The 16,268-nt window shown below is 33.1% G+C and overlaps 1 long non-coding RNA gene across 1 annotated transcript in view; it reads left to right on the top strand.

The window, feature by feature from the left end:
• Positions 1-15,405, top strand: part of LOC125178835 — a 53,381-nt gene extending 37,976 nt beyond the window's left edge. Inside the window, exon 3 of the long non-coding RNA XR_007157040.1 lies at positions 15,361-15,405. This is a non-coding gene — a long non-coding RNA (uncharacterized LOC125178835). The remainder of the gene's footprint in view (positions 1-15,360) is intronic.
• Positions 15,406-16,268: the final 863 nt, after the last annotated feature.

Genomic DNA, 16,268 nt, shown 5'->3' with positions numbered 1-16,268 from the left:
CTGTGCCACACTATATCTGCTCACATTGTCAACTTTAATTCTTATCAATGTTTCGAATCGAAGTGATTCATAGCAATTATATTCATTGCAAGCATTCAATTTACACTGTTGACGTGATTTTCTACCCAGTACATATTATATTTATACGAATTTTATCGGACATTATAGAAAATTTTCTATGTCAAGTCGAATTTTTACCGCATTTTCTCATTTATGGAAAAAAGGCGCTATTGTGCTCGTCATATCCGTCCGTCCGTCCGTTCGTCCTTCCGTCCGTCCGTCCGTCCGTCCGTGACTTCACGGACGGGCGGAGGAGAAAATGCGCTCGCTGTCACTCACTGCAGTGAGTGCCGATCTAATTTTTTAATAAATTAATTAACTAAATTATAAAATCGGTCACTTAGATGGATACATTTGATTACATCAAAAATTCACCTCTGTTCTGAATTTGACCAAGTACTTCGATAACCCTGCATTATATAGGACGAAAAGTTGCTAATGGCAGTGATTGGATCTGGTCTTTGTGTGGCAGCTGCTCAATGAGAATGTTTCAATGGTCATTTATTTCTCAGCCTTCATTGAAGCTAAAGAGCAACATCTCTCGAGGTCTTGGTATTTAAAGTTAGGTAAAAACTCGCATGGGCAACGCGGCTTTTAAGCAGTGAGAATCTAAATGTAATCAGTATCTGGTAAATATAGTCCAGCTCGCAGTTAAAACAGTTGATTTGCCCCATTGAAATTTTACTGTAAAAACATATGTGGCTTAGTTCAGCGTCTTTCATTTAAAATTTTACGAAATAAAACGTTTATAATTTCCAGTGATTTTATAGAAAAATGCGTTACTGCGTAATTAATTATTATCCATCTTGTGTATGTATATCGTATATTCGCATCTAATACACTCATAATAATTCAAGAATATTTGGAATGAATTTTGTGGATTATTCACACAAATATATTTTTTCTTATAATTCTGCAAATGATAATTTATACGTTTTAAATGCTCAAAACGTGTCTTGAACAAAAATGAGTACAATCCTTATTTGCTTTAGTGAATATAAAGAATGTTTCACTACGCGCCGAATTCTTAATAATGCTAATGTGCAACCAAACTTCCCGCCTACAGGGTGTGATGGGTCTTGAGTCTACGAACCATCCATCATTCATGAATACTAAGATACCTTCGTGAATTGGGGCGAATTTGATTTAAAATTCATTTTTCAAATCTTATGGAAATATATTTAATTTGCTTGCATTCATCGTTCTAACTCTATCTTAAACATTCACGCAGAATCCAAATTAAAATTAATTTAAGAACGAACGTACCATATAATCAAATTAAAAAAGCATGGGTACATTTCCCCTAATTAAGATTTTCGTACAAATACGCAGAGTAAATGTCATGCGTTTAGTTGTCAGCAGGCACTTGAATGAATTTATACATGCATAATGCTGTATTCATAAGTTTATAATGATTGGCATTAAAATGTTTATTGCCCCATGTGTTATTTTTATTCGTGATTTTTGCCGAGAAGCAGGGATTTGGGGCCCATGCAAAAAAAAAACTTGGCCTTTTATTGTTCATCATTTAAATTTGTCCATATACTATTTTAAAAAGCAAATTTCTATATATTTTATGTAAGTAGGCTATAATAATTTTAAATTCTAGCATTTGCAGCTCATGCGATGTTTCGAACAATGTATTTAGTTTATGCTGAAAGTCCTTGCACAATTCAGTGAGTGCCATCAATATTTCCATTTTTCACTTATGTCTATTTCCATAGATATAATTCACTCTAAACTGATATTTGATAATCCAATTGCGAAATTAAATAATTGAAGTTAAACGAAAGGGATACATTTAAAAGAGCATATCATTGTGACATATGGGCTTTTCCCGCATCTCATCTTCAATATTATCATCGGGAAGTCTCACTTCAGACTCTCCCATCAAGTTGCTGGCAGTGTATTGTTATAAAAATCGTGGGTGATTGTGGGTAGGATTCCATTCCATGAACAAGACGGTGATTTTATTTCTGACCTAATAATGCCCACTATTTACCGCCTCATGACATGGAAGCACAAAAATTTGCATGCAAGATTGCTTTATATATTTATAGTTGTTCATTTGAACATGTGTCTTTGGTTCCATTACTGCAAGAAAACAGTTTGAATAAGAAATTTCTACTGCACGGATGCGTTCAATTAGCAGTCGGTAAATACATAAGCTGTACAGTAGTAAAATACATGAGCCATACAGTAGTTGAGTACATAAGCTGTACAGTAGTAAAATATATAAGTAGTACAGTAGCAAAACATATAAGTAGTAGAGTAGTTAAATAATTAAGCAGTACAGTAGTAAAATACTCAAGCCTTTGCTCCAACAAAACCTTTCACTGAAGCCAGATATATTCAGGGGTTAGGCCAAAAGGTCCATTTAAACAATTCATATAAGAAAGTGAGTGTCTCGGCTTCACTTAGTAAAGAATTTTAGGAGGACTTGAACCAGAACTTAGTCCTAGTCTCATGAGCTGCGATCAGGTGATGATACATATTAAATATAGGATTTGTAAAAGAAGGTGCATTGTCATAAACTATCCTAATAACGGTATACATTTGTACACTGTACATTGTACATTGTACATTGTACATTGTACATTGTACATTGTACATTGTACATTGTACATTGTACAATGTACATTGTACATTGTACACAAGTTGTACATTGTACATTGTACAACTTTTTAAGCGATCGAGCTATGTTTTTTGATATGAATTCTTATTTATCTTATTTCAATTGCATAAAATTTCGGTGACGATTTCAATTTTATTCTATTAATATTTCTGAGAATTTATATAGTGTGTTAAATTAAAGTTAGAAAAAGAGATTTGGAAATGTCGCAAATTTGGCTATAATAAGAAAAAATACCGCAAATTTGGCTGCTTAGAAATGTTTGTAAAGGTTTTTATGTTTTTACTGCCGATAACGCTCTTTCTTCATTGCGGATTCGCTAAAAGTTCAAGTAAAAAATTTCCAAGCATATTTTTCATATAACTGCTTGATGTACAAAGTGGAAAATTTAAAAAATTTTCCTCCAAAATAACCTTACAAAACCCTTTTAAACTTTTTTTCGCTCTCATTCCAAGACCTATGCAAAATCTAATCGCGATCTAGGTACAAAAAATTATTCGAATGCATAAATAACATTGCATGATTTTCAAATGGTTCAATCGGATACTGCCAAGTTAGTATAGCATAAATGAGAAAAATCTTAACTTTTGTTCACCTTTTTGCTCTCGTATTGGAAGAACGTTTTCGCTTCTCAAACTCATCAAGTTTCTTCCTAAAAAACTATTATATCATCTAATCCATACGATGATATTAATTTAAGATTTTACTCGGCCATTAGGAGAACATTTAAGAATGCTTCCTCAATTTCCATCAGTAAACGGCTGGTCGTTTGCCATTAAAATCAAGCCACGATTTAAGCTATGATCCCAGCATCAGTTTACATTCTTTCGCAAAATTCTGCTGGCTTTAATGAGCGTTTTTGCCCGGCTTGCTGGGACACCTGCAATGCTGTACTTATTAAAGAACTTATTTTTATTGCTGTTTTTCTTGGCGTGGCATAAATGGAATGAGGCGGTACAATTCAACGGCTGCTGAATTACTGTATCAAGATGAATAAATATAACTAGAAATATATGCTGAATTATTATATTGTTGTGGCGTTAAAGTGAAATGAAATGAAAGTTTTGAATGACACCAAATCGCGAAACTTGCGGTTTGTAGTGAATAATGGAGTCAAACTATTATAAGTGTCTTCATTTTTAAATTTTATAGCGCGTATCAATGTGAAATTAATGGGTAAATAATGTCTTCTAATGATTTAAATGATGCGCGTACTGCTAATCTCGCGTTGGAAAATATACAGATAATATTCCCAATATAGAAAATTTTATAATATGAATTTTCTATTTGCTAAATATTGATGGAAGTCATTTATTAGCATTAAAAGCACCGAATACTTCGAAAATAAACGTCAATTTTCATATTCTTCATATTTACTTTGATATTTCCTTTGCAAGTATTTTCTTCACTGAGTAAATAATGAACGATTCTGGTGTTTATGCAGATGACGAATTATCAATATTCTCAGATTTCATTTTCTTGTGACTTATTATTATGAGGTAGTATTTTGCTACATATAATATTTCTATTTTACAAATCTGTAGTGAATTATTTTTTGGATTCTGTCAATGAGAAATATGTCGTTAATCGACACATTTTGTGATTAAAATTATATTAAATTTAAAATTGATTTAGTTAAATCAATTAAATAATCGATCTTGCTTGTGCGTCAGAGACTGCCGTACTTCAAAGCATATTTTTTTGAGCAGTCAAGCAGTCCAAGATTGGGTTTCGTTTTGTTGTGCGATGAACGCATTTCCGTTTGGTTCAGTCTTAGCTACAAACAACAGTTATTTGAGCTACAATGAATTTAAAATTATCCGCGAGGCTGTACAGAATTCGTTCAAAAATAATTTTTGTTAACCGAAACTGTTTGAACTTAACTGTTAACTGTTAACCGAAACCATACATCACAAAATGCCATTAAAAAACCATACACAAATTTAAAATACATACGCTTCGGATCGACTTTTTCAATACAGCCAACATTCCGTTAATTCGATGACATGTTAAATCAGAGCTTGACACGCACAGTTTCTTGCAATACTGTGTTATTATGGGTACAGACAACCCACGTATTGGACTCCTCAGCCGTCTATAGTTAAGCATGCCTAGCTACTATCATGTAGCTCGGTGATGTCTTGCACGTCGTTTGCATACTCCTGGACCTGGCAAGAAGTTTGTACAGGAATGTCCTGCTTGGTGACATCGCTGCTGCTGTTGTGCGCTCTCTTTAATGCAGGTTTTCAATTAGGGGAATAAAAGTATTGTTCTTTTTAGAGAATAATTGTTCTTTCTAGAGCTTCACCCGTCGCAAAATCTCTGAGCATAAGAACGCTAACTATTGGTCGATGCTCGTATTTCATTAAATATTTCATTCAAAATCGCTACATATCATTTTTATAATCAAAACAATCACTGTGCGTTAGTGAGTGTTAATACCATTGTACAGCATCAAATCAAATCAAATGAGTTAGTTTTGATTATTCAAAAAAGGTATTTTTAGGGCGCATTTCAGCACAACTGCTGTTGGGAATGCTGCGTACTTTTCGTTTAGTATTTTCATAAATGAATTCAAATGGTATCGTTACCGCCATACTCCTTTGTTATTATGTAATAACTTATGAACGTCAAAAAGCCCTTTACGATACAGTTTAGCAGGCTTTTTTCCTTTAAACCTAAAAACAAGTCACAACTTTACATATTTTCGGGAAACTTTTTGTTGTTATTTTTGTATTAAACTTAAAACTAATTGCCTCATGTTGATAAATGTCATTTAATGTCGTCACTTAAATAACGCCTTTGCCTCTTCTTAACATTGGGTAGGCAATTCACTCTGAGCGAAGATCTGATTACTGTTTACCAGCTGCTGGATTTAAGCGTGTAAAATATCTGCTGTTTTTTGTGGGTGGAAATTTAGTGGCTGGCGTCAAGGAAACCGCTAGCTTGCACTGCTGGTCGCGGCAGAATACATGGATTGTCGTCCTTTGTCTTAAGCAAAGGTGATTAAAAAACTGATGTCATCAGGCCTATGAGGTGAAAGCAATCAAAAATTTAAGGAAACAGATTGAATTGTACTTTAACATAAGTATTTTGGTGCAGTGTTGATCAGGGCTATCAGGTAAAAGCAACCAAAAAATTGAAGGAAAGAAATTGAATTGTACTTGAAAATGAGTATTTCGAGGCAGTGTTAACAACTTGAATGTAAGTGTTTGTGATCAGTCATATTTGTGAATATAGAGTAAACCCTTTTGTCTGATGATGGCAATTTGTGGTGCTACGCCTACAGGTATTTAAGTAACATCGCATTGACAACATTTAAGTAAATATAAAGGTTTATTTTTTAACGATCATCTGCAAAACTATTTATGAGCAATCATTGTTCATATTTATTTAAACGCTGCTCGAGCATCGATTTACTAATTCAAACTAAAAGACATCAGTCGTATAGGTCTCATTAAGGTTGTAATTGTAATTTCTTATTTCATATTTCTATGCTTGAAACACAATATTAAATGAAGAACATATATTGAATACCTGCGCTCAATCAGATGCTTGTTTTACTCAAATATTGTGCATGCTGCGATCATAGTTAAATTGTCACAGAATTATATTATTTAAAGTTACTAGTTTCATTACTTCCACAGCTGTACCGTTCTATCAATAACCGACCGATTTGATTTCATGAACAGGATTCTCAGACTTATCCTACATATTTGAAAAAAGCTGAAAAATTAATATATGATTTCGTCAAAGTACCGCTAAAAAATCTGTTGAAGAATCTGTTACAACTTTTATCTCACGTTGTCATTGCAGTTTTTTTTTCATTAAGTAACAGTGGAATTGTCGTCTTATTTTCATTTTGTATATATTAGTGTATTGGTGCACCGCTTTTCTAGTTTTTGGTGCAATGGTCGCGAGACATCCGCTAATTAGGAAGACCGACAGCAGCTTGGTTCCCTAAACCTGTTGTACATACATTACTTTTGTACATACATTATTGCATCAAGTCATTCCGTCGCATGAACAATGGAATACTTGCAAACGAAACTCAGACCTCGGTCTCAAATAGATCCTTTGTATGTACATGCACTGGAATAAATTTTGTTACAACAATAAATGTAGATTTTTATAGCAAATTTTAGTAAGGAATACGTTTGTTGTGTTGACTTCGAGTGGGAGTGTAAAGGCCCGTTGATAATTTAAACTGTCAGAATTTAACGAAATGTACTAGAAAAAGTGACGTCGTATTGCATCCTCTACATAAACAATGCATCCCAGGTTTTTATATATATTTGTGCCTCTATACATTGTTATCCACAAAAGTATTGGGCAACTGACATTTTCAACCAGTGTCTGCATTTTTTTCTTCTAGTCACCAACATCTTGCACGCATCTACATTTTATTGATCAAGTGCGAACCAGGTACACTGGAGAACAAATATTTAATTTATACTAAATAATACATTATTTATGAAGTAAATAATATATAAAACGAAAGTAAGTTCATTGAAATATTTCATTGCTCCAATCCGCCGTTTTTCAGGTATAAACGGGTATAAAAACGGTTTAGGTTTAGGTATAAAAGGTAGGTAAAAAACCGTTTTAGGTAAAAACGGTTTAGGTATAATTAAACGCCTTAATAAATTTTATATTAAGCGGCAAATGTGATGTTTTTAGAAATATTCGCATTGTGTCTTTAATTATTTGGCATTTTCTTCCACTTAATATGTACTCCCATTGTCTCAGACGCTAATTAGGGGAATAATCACGGCGAAATTATTGCTTGTATCGCAAATCATACAACCAAGAGTTTATTAGCAAAGAAGATACGAGGAAAATCCAGGGCGTTTTTTTGAAAGGATCTGTATAGATGAAACGAGTAACCTTTTTGAAGTGCAATTGCTGATTAAATACAAATTTAGAACAGCATAATTATTTTTCTCCGTCCACTTAATGTTTTCATAATACTTTTCTAACTGATATCAACACAAAATAAAAGCGAAATCAACAAATTTAGCTTATAAATTCCCATATGTGAGAGCAAATGAAAATATACAACATTCATATAGACATCAATAATGTCCGCGCTTATCTCCGCCTATTCGACTAACGATTTATTCAATACTATATTCGACTAACGATTTATTCAATACTATATTCGACTAATGATGTATTCAATACTATAGAACGAATTAAATTTCGATGACCATGTGTTTAATAATTATGACAATAATATCGGAGAGGCATTAATAGTGCGGATGCAAAACCTGCAGATGATGACACGAAAAACGGCATGAGCTCCGACTATAAATGCCACATATTTTGACTAATGCTGCTCATCATAAAATTTATGAATATCATCTGGTACATTCTGGTACATTAAAGTTAATAATGAACCAATGACTAATCCTGGAGCCAAACGGTCTTGAGATCGTTGAGATCTTTCAATGAAAAAACGATCTTTTTCATCTTGAGATGAAAATCTTGATACTAAATATTAGTATTCGAAAGTAAAACTTCAACGCCTGATATAAGAATTTTTGCTCCCAATCGATTGTTGTACACTTGTCGGCAGTGTCACGAAATGTAAGGCAGCAAATAAATAAGGACCAGATTGTATGAAGATTTCCATCTCTAACGCTTAATTTAGGAGTTTATAAAATTCAATAGTAGTTCAGCATACAAATAATTAATAATAATAATAATGTTTGGCCAAATGCCACACCAACTGATAGGCACAAAAAATTTAGATGAACTTTTTATATATAAAATTATACCTTAGTATAATTACCTTTTCTTAATATTTTCACTGAGGAATCATGTAGCATTTTTTTCGAATGAAATATCGAAACATAAATTATCTTTCTCTCGTCTTATCTAACATTTTATTTTACTTACATGCAGCCAAAGCTGAATTTTTTCTTATATTATCCATTCAATTTTCGTCTTTCATGTATAAAATAAACCAAAAGATTATCATCAAATTACAGATTAAAAATGAACTGAATTTTCTTCAAATTTCATTCCACCTGGAAAAAGACATTGGAATAACGTTGAAATAACATTGATAGAAGCAATCTAGGTTGATTCAATTCAAGGTTGATTCAACATCCACTGTTTGATGCTATTAATCAAATCCAGTTAGCCTTACCATGGCTACCACAGATGTCTGGTAGCCAGGTTACCAGCCATACAATACACACTCCCAGATTTTACTGGATTTTAACCAAAATAAGGCTTTAAGGCCTGTCTCTCGACGGGAGCGAGAATGCGGTTTGTTACAACCGGTTCCTCGCTCTGAACCTGGTGAGCTATATAATTAGTGAAGGCAAATACACACTTCCAATGTCGTAAAAAATGAATGGAATTAGTTCGATCATAAGTCGACACTTCGTTATCGCTGCTAAGTGCGCTTATCTTCTTTAAGTGAAGAGCTCAGCATTATCGATGCTTCGCTGATAACACGCGTTCCAAGATACACGTGGCGCCATGAACTTTTGATTTATTGGCCCATTTATGGTATATTTTATTCCCCCATAAATTCATCAGAATTAGCAAAATGTCCACTCAACTCAAATATGGCCCATTAAAATTACCAAACGATAAAGTGATGAGTCTTTCAAATTAGCAATTAGTTGACTTAAATAAATTCCTGGTTCAATAAAGGGATGTGATTCTCTATCATCAAGTAACGAGCAGATGGCTTGTCAGTAATGCTATTCAAATAATTTATAAATTGCAATATTACTGCTTACCTAAGACAAACTTTACTGGACTATATTGATGACTTATGGCATTTCTGACCAAAAATTAAGTAGCAAATTAATTTACTAAATATTATAATTATCATTACTAATTTTAATATTATTTTCGCAGTTAATATTATTATCAATTTATTATTATTATTATTATATAATCGTACAAGATTATATTATAAAGCAATAACCAATCACGGTGCTTGTTTTTCGGTATTTTACTTAATCACAAAATTAAAAGTGAAGTAATCAAAGAGAAGAATCAACAACAGCTTGGGTTGGTTATTGAGAATAAACTTGAATTTTAAAACCTTGGCTTGGTTAGCCTTACATTGTTAATTCAATCTATTACCACGTTAATATTGCATTGAATGAGAATTGTAAAACTTTAATCACTAATAATAATAATAAAATGGATAATAATGCGTGTTTGATAATCAGGGCTTAGCATTTATTGAAAAATTCCATTAATTTGCATTAGATGGATTTACCAGCCAGGAACAATTGCCCTCTCAATTACAGACCACATCTAAAATGTACGATATACTCAATCAAATATTTATTTTGAGGCGCAATGACGTAAACTGCAGACCTACGTGGGTCATCTCGACACGGCCGCGAATAAATAAAACGATACACGGCCAAAGAATTGCAAGAATGTCCGCCTGACCAGCAACAACTGTGCTAAAAAACAGGCTTGAAACACAAGGAAATGGCAAAAATGTATGCCTCTCTGCCGATTTCAATCTGGTATGATATGTTTTTTTTTTTGTGATTAGCTAATTTATTAAATTCATTTTGTTAGACTTTATTTCATATTAGAAAGGATAGTTGGATATTAATGCAAAGATATTGATTTTCAATTAGGAGCTAATACTATGTATTATATGAGTAAAGGTACTCAAATTCAAAGTAAAAAATTTACAAAAATAATACAAGCATGTATACCAATTCAACTGAAGTGTCAGTTTGGAAAATAAACAAGAAAATTCCTGCAAAAGGAATGACAAATCAATATATTTCTTATTAGTTTCAGTTTTTGTATCACGAAGGTTAACGGAGTAGGTAATCGCTTTTGAATTCTTCATCACATTTCCTACTAAGCTTAAAATATTTAAAATATTGGACCAAGTTTAATATTTTGTTGTTGTTTCAAGAGAAGTCGTAAATTAGGATGGAGTGTCTTCTCTATGGCGTCCTTGTCGTAGGAGGGAACAGGCCAAAGGAAATTGTTCCCGTGAGACCATCGCGCCTGAAAGTCCTTACAAATAAAAAAATCTTTCTCGGCTTAGGAGACATTGCTGACATCGCCTACAGAATGAATTCAAATTTTATGAGTTATATTGAGAAACTGCAAATTTTATTAAAAAACCACCATACGTATTTAATTACAGTTTTTCATTATGTCAATGATATTCGAAAAATTTCTTTCTGAAAACCATCATGTTGTTTATATATAAACTGTTTGAGTTTTACTTCCTTAAACTCCGCTTTCCTTGGCACTATGTTGACGTAAATGTGATGTGTTGAACTACATTCGCCATGTTGCTATATTGTTGAATTTGGCACTCGTCGGTTTTTTCGGAAAAATGACTATGTGCCTTCAATGAGTAAGCAGGAAAATATTGCAATGTTTGATACATAAAAATTTTAAAAATATAACTCAGTACTCACTGCAGTGAGTAACAGAGAGTGCATTTTCTCGTCGACGAAAACGTAAAGTCACGGATAGATAGACGGACGGACATGACTAGAACAATAGGGCATTTTTTCCATAAATGAGAAAATGCGCTAAAGAGAAGATCTATTTTTGTGATTTAGTATAGAAAATAAATTATATAAATAACTTAATAGGAAAAAATAAATAAATATTTTCAAATCATAATGATGGGAATTCGATATTAGGAAAGCCCTTATTCAAGGGAAGTAAGATTAATATCCATGATTTTGATAATATTCGTAAAACTTTGCACCAGCATTGCATAAATTTCGTTTTATTTTTTGAGCTTCAAACAGCATAATAAATCACTCATTATAATATTTCAAGTTGGGATCATTATATAATACCTAATTTGATAGTCCTCACTGCTTTCAATCATCAAGATTTCAACGTTCTTACCTTGCACAAAGAAACAGAATTAGTTGTCATAATATCCTAAAATATTTCTTGTATTAATAACATGATTTTCTTTGCAAATTTTTCACAGCTCAAACCATCTGCTCCAGAACAACCGGTTTTTATACATATTTCACGGTTGAAAAAAGCAGTCTTATCGCCATAAATGTGTTCACAGCTTCGTCCATGTATGGAGAGGTTACAAGAGACAGCTTCACGGCACCCAAGGTGTCACCCTCTCTTGACCTTTGCTGTAGTGCTTGCCTTGAAGCCATGTCGCCGCCACTCGCACCTTTCACAGAAACTCAAGCGAAAAAAAAGGAACAACTTTGGCTCACAAATTTTAAGCTTTTTCCTGAATTTTTATCATTAGAAAATTTTGAGATTTGAGTTATAAGCTATTTATATTAACAAAGTTGTCGAAGAATATTTAATAATTTTGAGAGGTAACAAGGTTCGACTTAGTATTGGAAATTAATCGATTGATTTTCATTGCATTTAAATTGTGCTAAAATTCATAGACGTGAATTTTTTGTCGCTCAATTCTTCTCAGAGAATGAGTTATTTCTACACATTAGGAAAATTAAAAGCGATTGATTCCACAAAGAAATAAACTTTGCTTTTCTCCATTAACGTTATTTACTCATTGTTACGTCGTTCAATGCACGACGTTGCATTTTTGTTTTGTTGCATTTTCGGGAAGAGTTTTTTTTATAATTTCGATACTAAAAATAAAATCGATACCCAAAGGGCTTCCATTTTTTTCTGAATCGTTTGACTAGATTACTATTATTGCAAATATAGCAACCTAAATGAATGTTAGATCTCAATTTCAGAAGTTTTTTTTTAAGAACTGGTAAAGAATTTCAAATGAACCGTTTATCAATGTACAGTGGAATTTGGATTTTTAAAGATATTAATTATTACGGCTTTTTTACCATTGAAAATGTTTACCTACTTAATAACTATTCTTTTTAACATTATCATGAGAAATCGTTTGTGTAATGTATACCATATAAAATAAATATAAAGTTTAATCCCAGTCCGATGAAGCTTCAAAAACTGATAGCAGTCTCCAGTTTTCATTCAAAATTTCATACAAAAACTAATCGCGAAGCTGAATATGAATAAGATTATGGTTGCTGAGGCCCGTTCATAACCCATCAGGCCATCACTCATCGTCACTGCTGCGTAGTTCCTCACGTCAGCGACTCTCGCGTCAACATATTTAGCCTCCCTAAACATGGTCTTTTAATGTCGGCCCGTTCCAAGTGTCTGGGTAAGTGGCATGAATTCTTTTTAGCAAACGCAAAGCCACGATTCCTGACTGCATCGAGTGGGTCAAATAAAATTTCCGAAATATCTAAAAATTTAAACGATAAATCACAATAAATTATTTTCCATTAAAAATCAATCTTTTTGCCGAGAACGAAATTATAGTGTGAATTAAAATTAATTGGTTCATTAAGCTAATATTTCATCAGTGAATCAATTTTTTTGTATTACCGGTTTTATCGCAGTCAAACTTTTCATTTTATGGTGATAAAATAAAATTCTACAAGTCTACACTAATTTCCTACATCCGACTCTACAATAAACAAACCTTATAATACGACCGCAGTCTAAATCAATAAATTTTCACCAGTTCTTCAGTGTTGCTTCAAATGAAAAAAAAAAGAAACCTCAATAAATCTCACTCGTAGAGCGCACGCATTTACGGACGTAACGCGACCCGCGCCCCGCAATAACGTGTCAGAGATTTCAACGCGGCCGGAAGCGGCGCTAAAACCAACGCGTTTGCGTTGTCATTTTCATCGCGCAGCTAACGAGGAAACAGCAATTTTCCAAGGCAAGGCTCGTGCCACGGTCATGTGAGATGCCGTCTATTATCTTAGCTTGGGTAAGCACGGGAAGCTTAGAGTAAACGACGGTGACATCCTCGTGCTACTTAATTTTGTATCTTTTTGAGCACGGCAGATTTTCAAGCGGGTTGCGTGCGAGTATGTGAGGGTTTGGCAGTTATTTCAGGTGTAAATATATTATGAGTATAATATTATATTATAAGTACTTATATTATCAGTCTGCTTATATCGCAAGTTCACAAGGAATTTATGACGGACGGACAGCCGGACAGACAGAAAGACGGACATGGCGAGCACGATAGTGCATTTTTCCATAACTGAGAAAAATACGGTAAAAAGCATTTCTTGCTCATACTCACTGTTACCAAAATATGTAGAATTTGATATTATAATTAAGGTTATGAAAATAGTGAATTCCACTCGCTACTTTGGCATGAGGAGAATTGTTGGAATAATAAGTCACTAATATGCTAATAGTAGTAGTAATTCACTCAAATTAAATAGATTAGTGTCATACAAAAATTCAAAATTCTTTCAGTTTTATTGCCTGCACGCGTGGCGCATTTTCTATTCAGCAAATGAGATTGTTACTCGTCTCAGAAGAGACGAGTAACATTTACAAACCTCCTATTGAACAATGGATATTTCTCGTAAATTTTGAGAGTCATAATGATATGAAATTTGTACGAAAGTTTAATATACCCGTAATAAAACTAGCAAATTACAAAAAATTTTATCGGTGAAAACCATGTGAAAGTGACATAAAATTGAACCAATTATTTTCAACGTACTGAAAAATATTCATTAAATGAATATCTGTTGACCGCTAAGTAACTACGTTCATTAAGCTTGAAATTTATAAAACAAAATCGCTGCCACCTAATGATGCAATTTTAGCTCCAACAGACGACATTGTCAAGCTACGAATTGCCGAATTTATACCGACAAGAAAACTTTTTTTTCCAGGAGCGAATTATCGCCCAATAGAATCAGACATCGTACAACTACCTAACTAACGGATTACAGATCTGAATTTATTCCACCCTTTAAATACTTGATACTCTCTACAATGCAGAAAATGTTATTGCAATTAAATTCTATAAGAGAATTCATAAAAAATAGATTCTAAAATATATAACCCTCGTAAATATCGTGTAATGTTAACGAATATTACAAAATTTAACTTAGAATTATAATTGATTTAACCAACTACATGAAAGCAAATTATTATATATAATAATAATTATAATTGTATATTATTAATAGCTTCTTAGGTAAAATATATTTTAGATTTTATGTGTGATATTTCTTAGACATTATATTTAATATTTCTGAGATATAATATTCATTTCTTTAGATGAAATAATTATTATTTATCTTAGACATTTAATTTTTGATTATTTTTTTCAGATATTATTAAAACGCTTGAAACAAACGGTAAATTCTCAATTAAAACCCAACACTAAGGGAGCAAATAACCCATAGATAACCAAACTAGCATTCAAATACCACAAGTTTTTAGACAGTCGCATACAATTATCGGCCAATGAAGGCGTGCAGAGTTAGAGGTAAATGCCGTCAGGATTTCGCCCTCGCTCCCCATGCATCAAGGCCCCAAATTAGGCTGACAGTCCCGCAGGAAGAACTGCCTCTACCTGAGCCTCGCTGATAAGCTTCTACCTCAAACCTATGTTAGGATCTTGCTTTTGAGGCGACCAGCAACTCTTTTAAAATAAAGGACGATTTCAAGACAATTATCAACTGGTAAAAGTGCATGGAAAATTTTAAGTGGATAGTATATACATGAATATTTTCGGGAACATGATTTTATTGCAGTTTCGAAAGATGCAATAAACTTTATTCGAAAGGTCGCAATAACCTTTATTTTGAAAAGTAGTAATTTTATTAAAAATGTCCTATCTTATATTACAGAGTGACGTACAAAACCCGTCGATCAATGACTGCAGCAAATGTTGGTATGTAAATTGCACTATTTATTAAATAAATTGTAACTTTTTCCTGATGATTAAATTCATTTGTAAATTATAAATAGAAAATTCACAGAGGTTTTCGCTTTATATGAAAACAGTGAATACGTTGAGTGCATTATACAATAATTATTGGAACTTATTCGGTATTAATATTGGGATTTTTTCGAATTTTATGAAATATATGCACAAATATCATTGATATCAGTATAGGATGGCAAAATTTGTTTATGTAGACCTGTTCATTTTATTCATTTAGACGCGACCAGAGAGTGAGTTTTATTTAAAATTAATTTAAAATTTGCTTGTAGTTTTTCTCGATAAGTCGAACTAGAATTTTCATTGCCAAATGATGGAAAATGATGGAAGAAGTAGATTGTTTGGGAGCAAATCACCAAGTAGACATTAATTATCTTTCTTCTAATTGTCTTAGTCTCATCTAACACTATTTATTAAACGCACTTGATCATAAATTCCGCTTGACACCCTAACGCAATTCAGCGATTGAGCGCCGACAAGCCAGGCGACATTGAACGTATGCGCATCGGTCGAAGTTGCACGACCGGTTGCCAATGAAGTAACGGTTTGCGTCAGACGCGTACGTTGTACATGCAGGGTTTGTTTCCTCATAGAGCACAGACATTGCAATGGCACAGCTTCAACTGATAACGAACCAGTTAATTAATGTACGCTTACGCTTACTGTAAAAGACCTTGACTCATGCTGCTGGGGTGACAGATTCCTTGGCATAACATGTTGCCGAATTTTATCATCGGGGTTGTTTGAAGTCCAACTAAAACTGCTTCAGACGGATGTGATCGGTTAGCTGGAAGCAATTCCTGTAGCCCTGTG

Source organism: Hyalella azteca, unplaced genomic scaffold, assembly GCF_000764305.2.
Source record: "Hyalella azteca isolate HAZT.00-mixed unplaced genomic scaffold, Hazt_2.0.2 contig13181, whole genome shotgun sequence".
NCBI classification, from domain to species: domain Eukaryota; kingdom Metazoa; phylum Arthropoda; class Malacostraca; order Amphipoda; family Hyalellidae; genus Hyalella; species Hyalella azteca.
The sequence above is the reverse complement of the archived record's forward strand: the minus strand, read 5'-3'. Positions and strand labels throughout refer to the sequence as shown.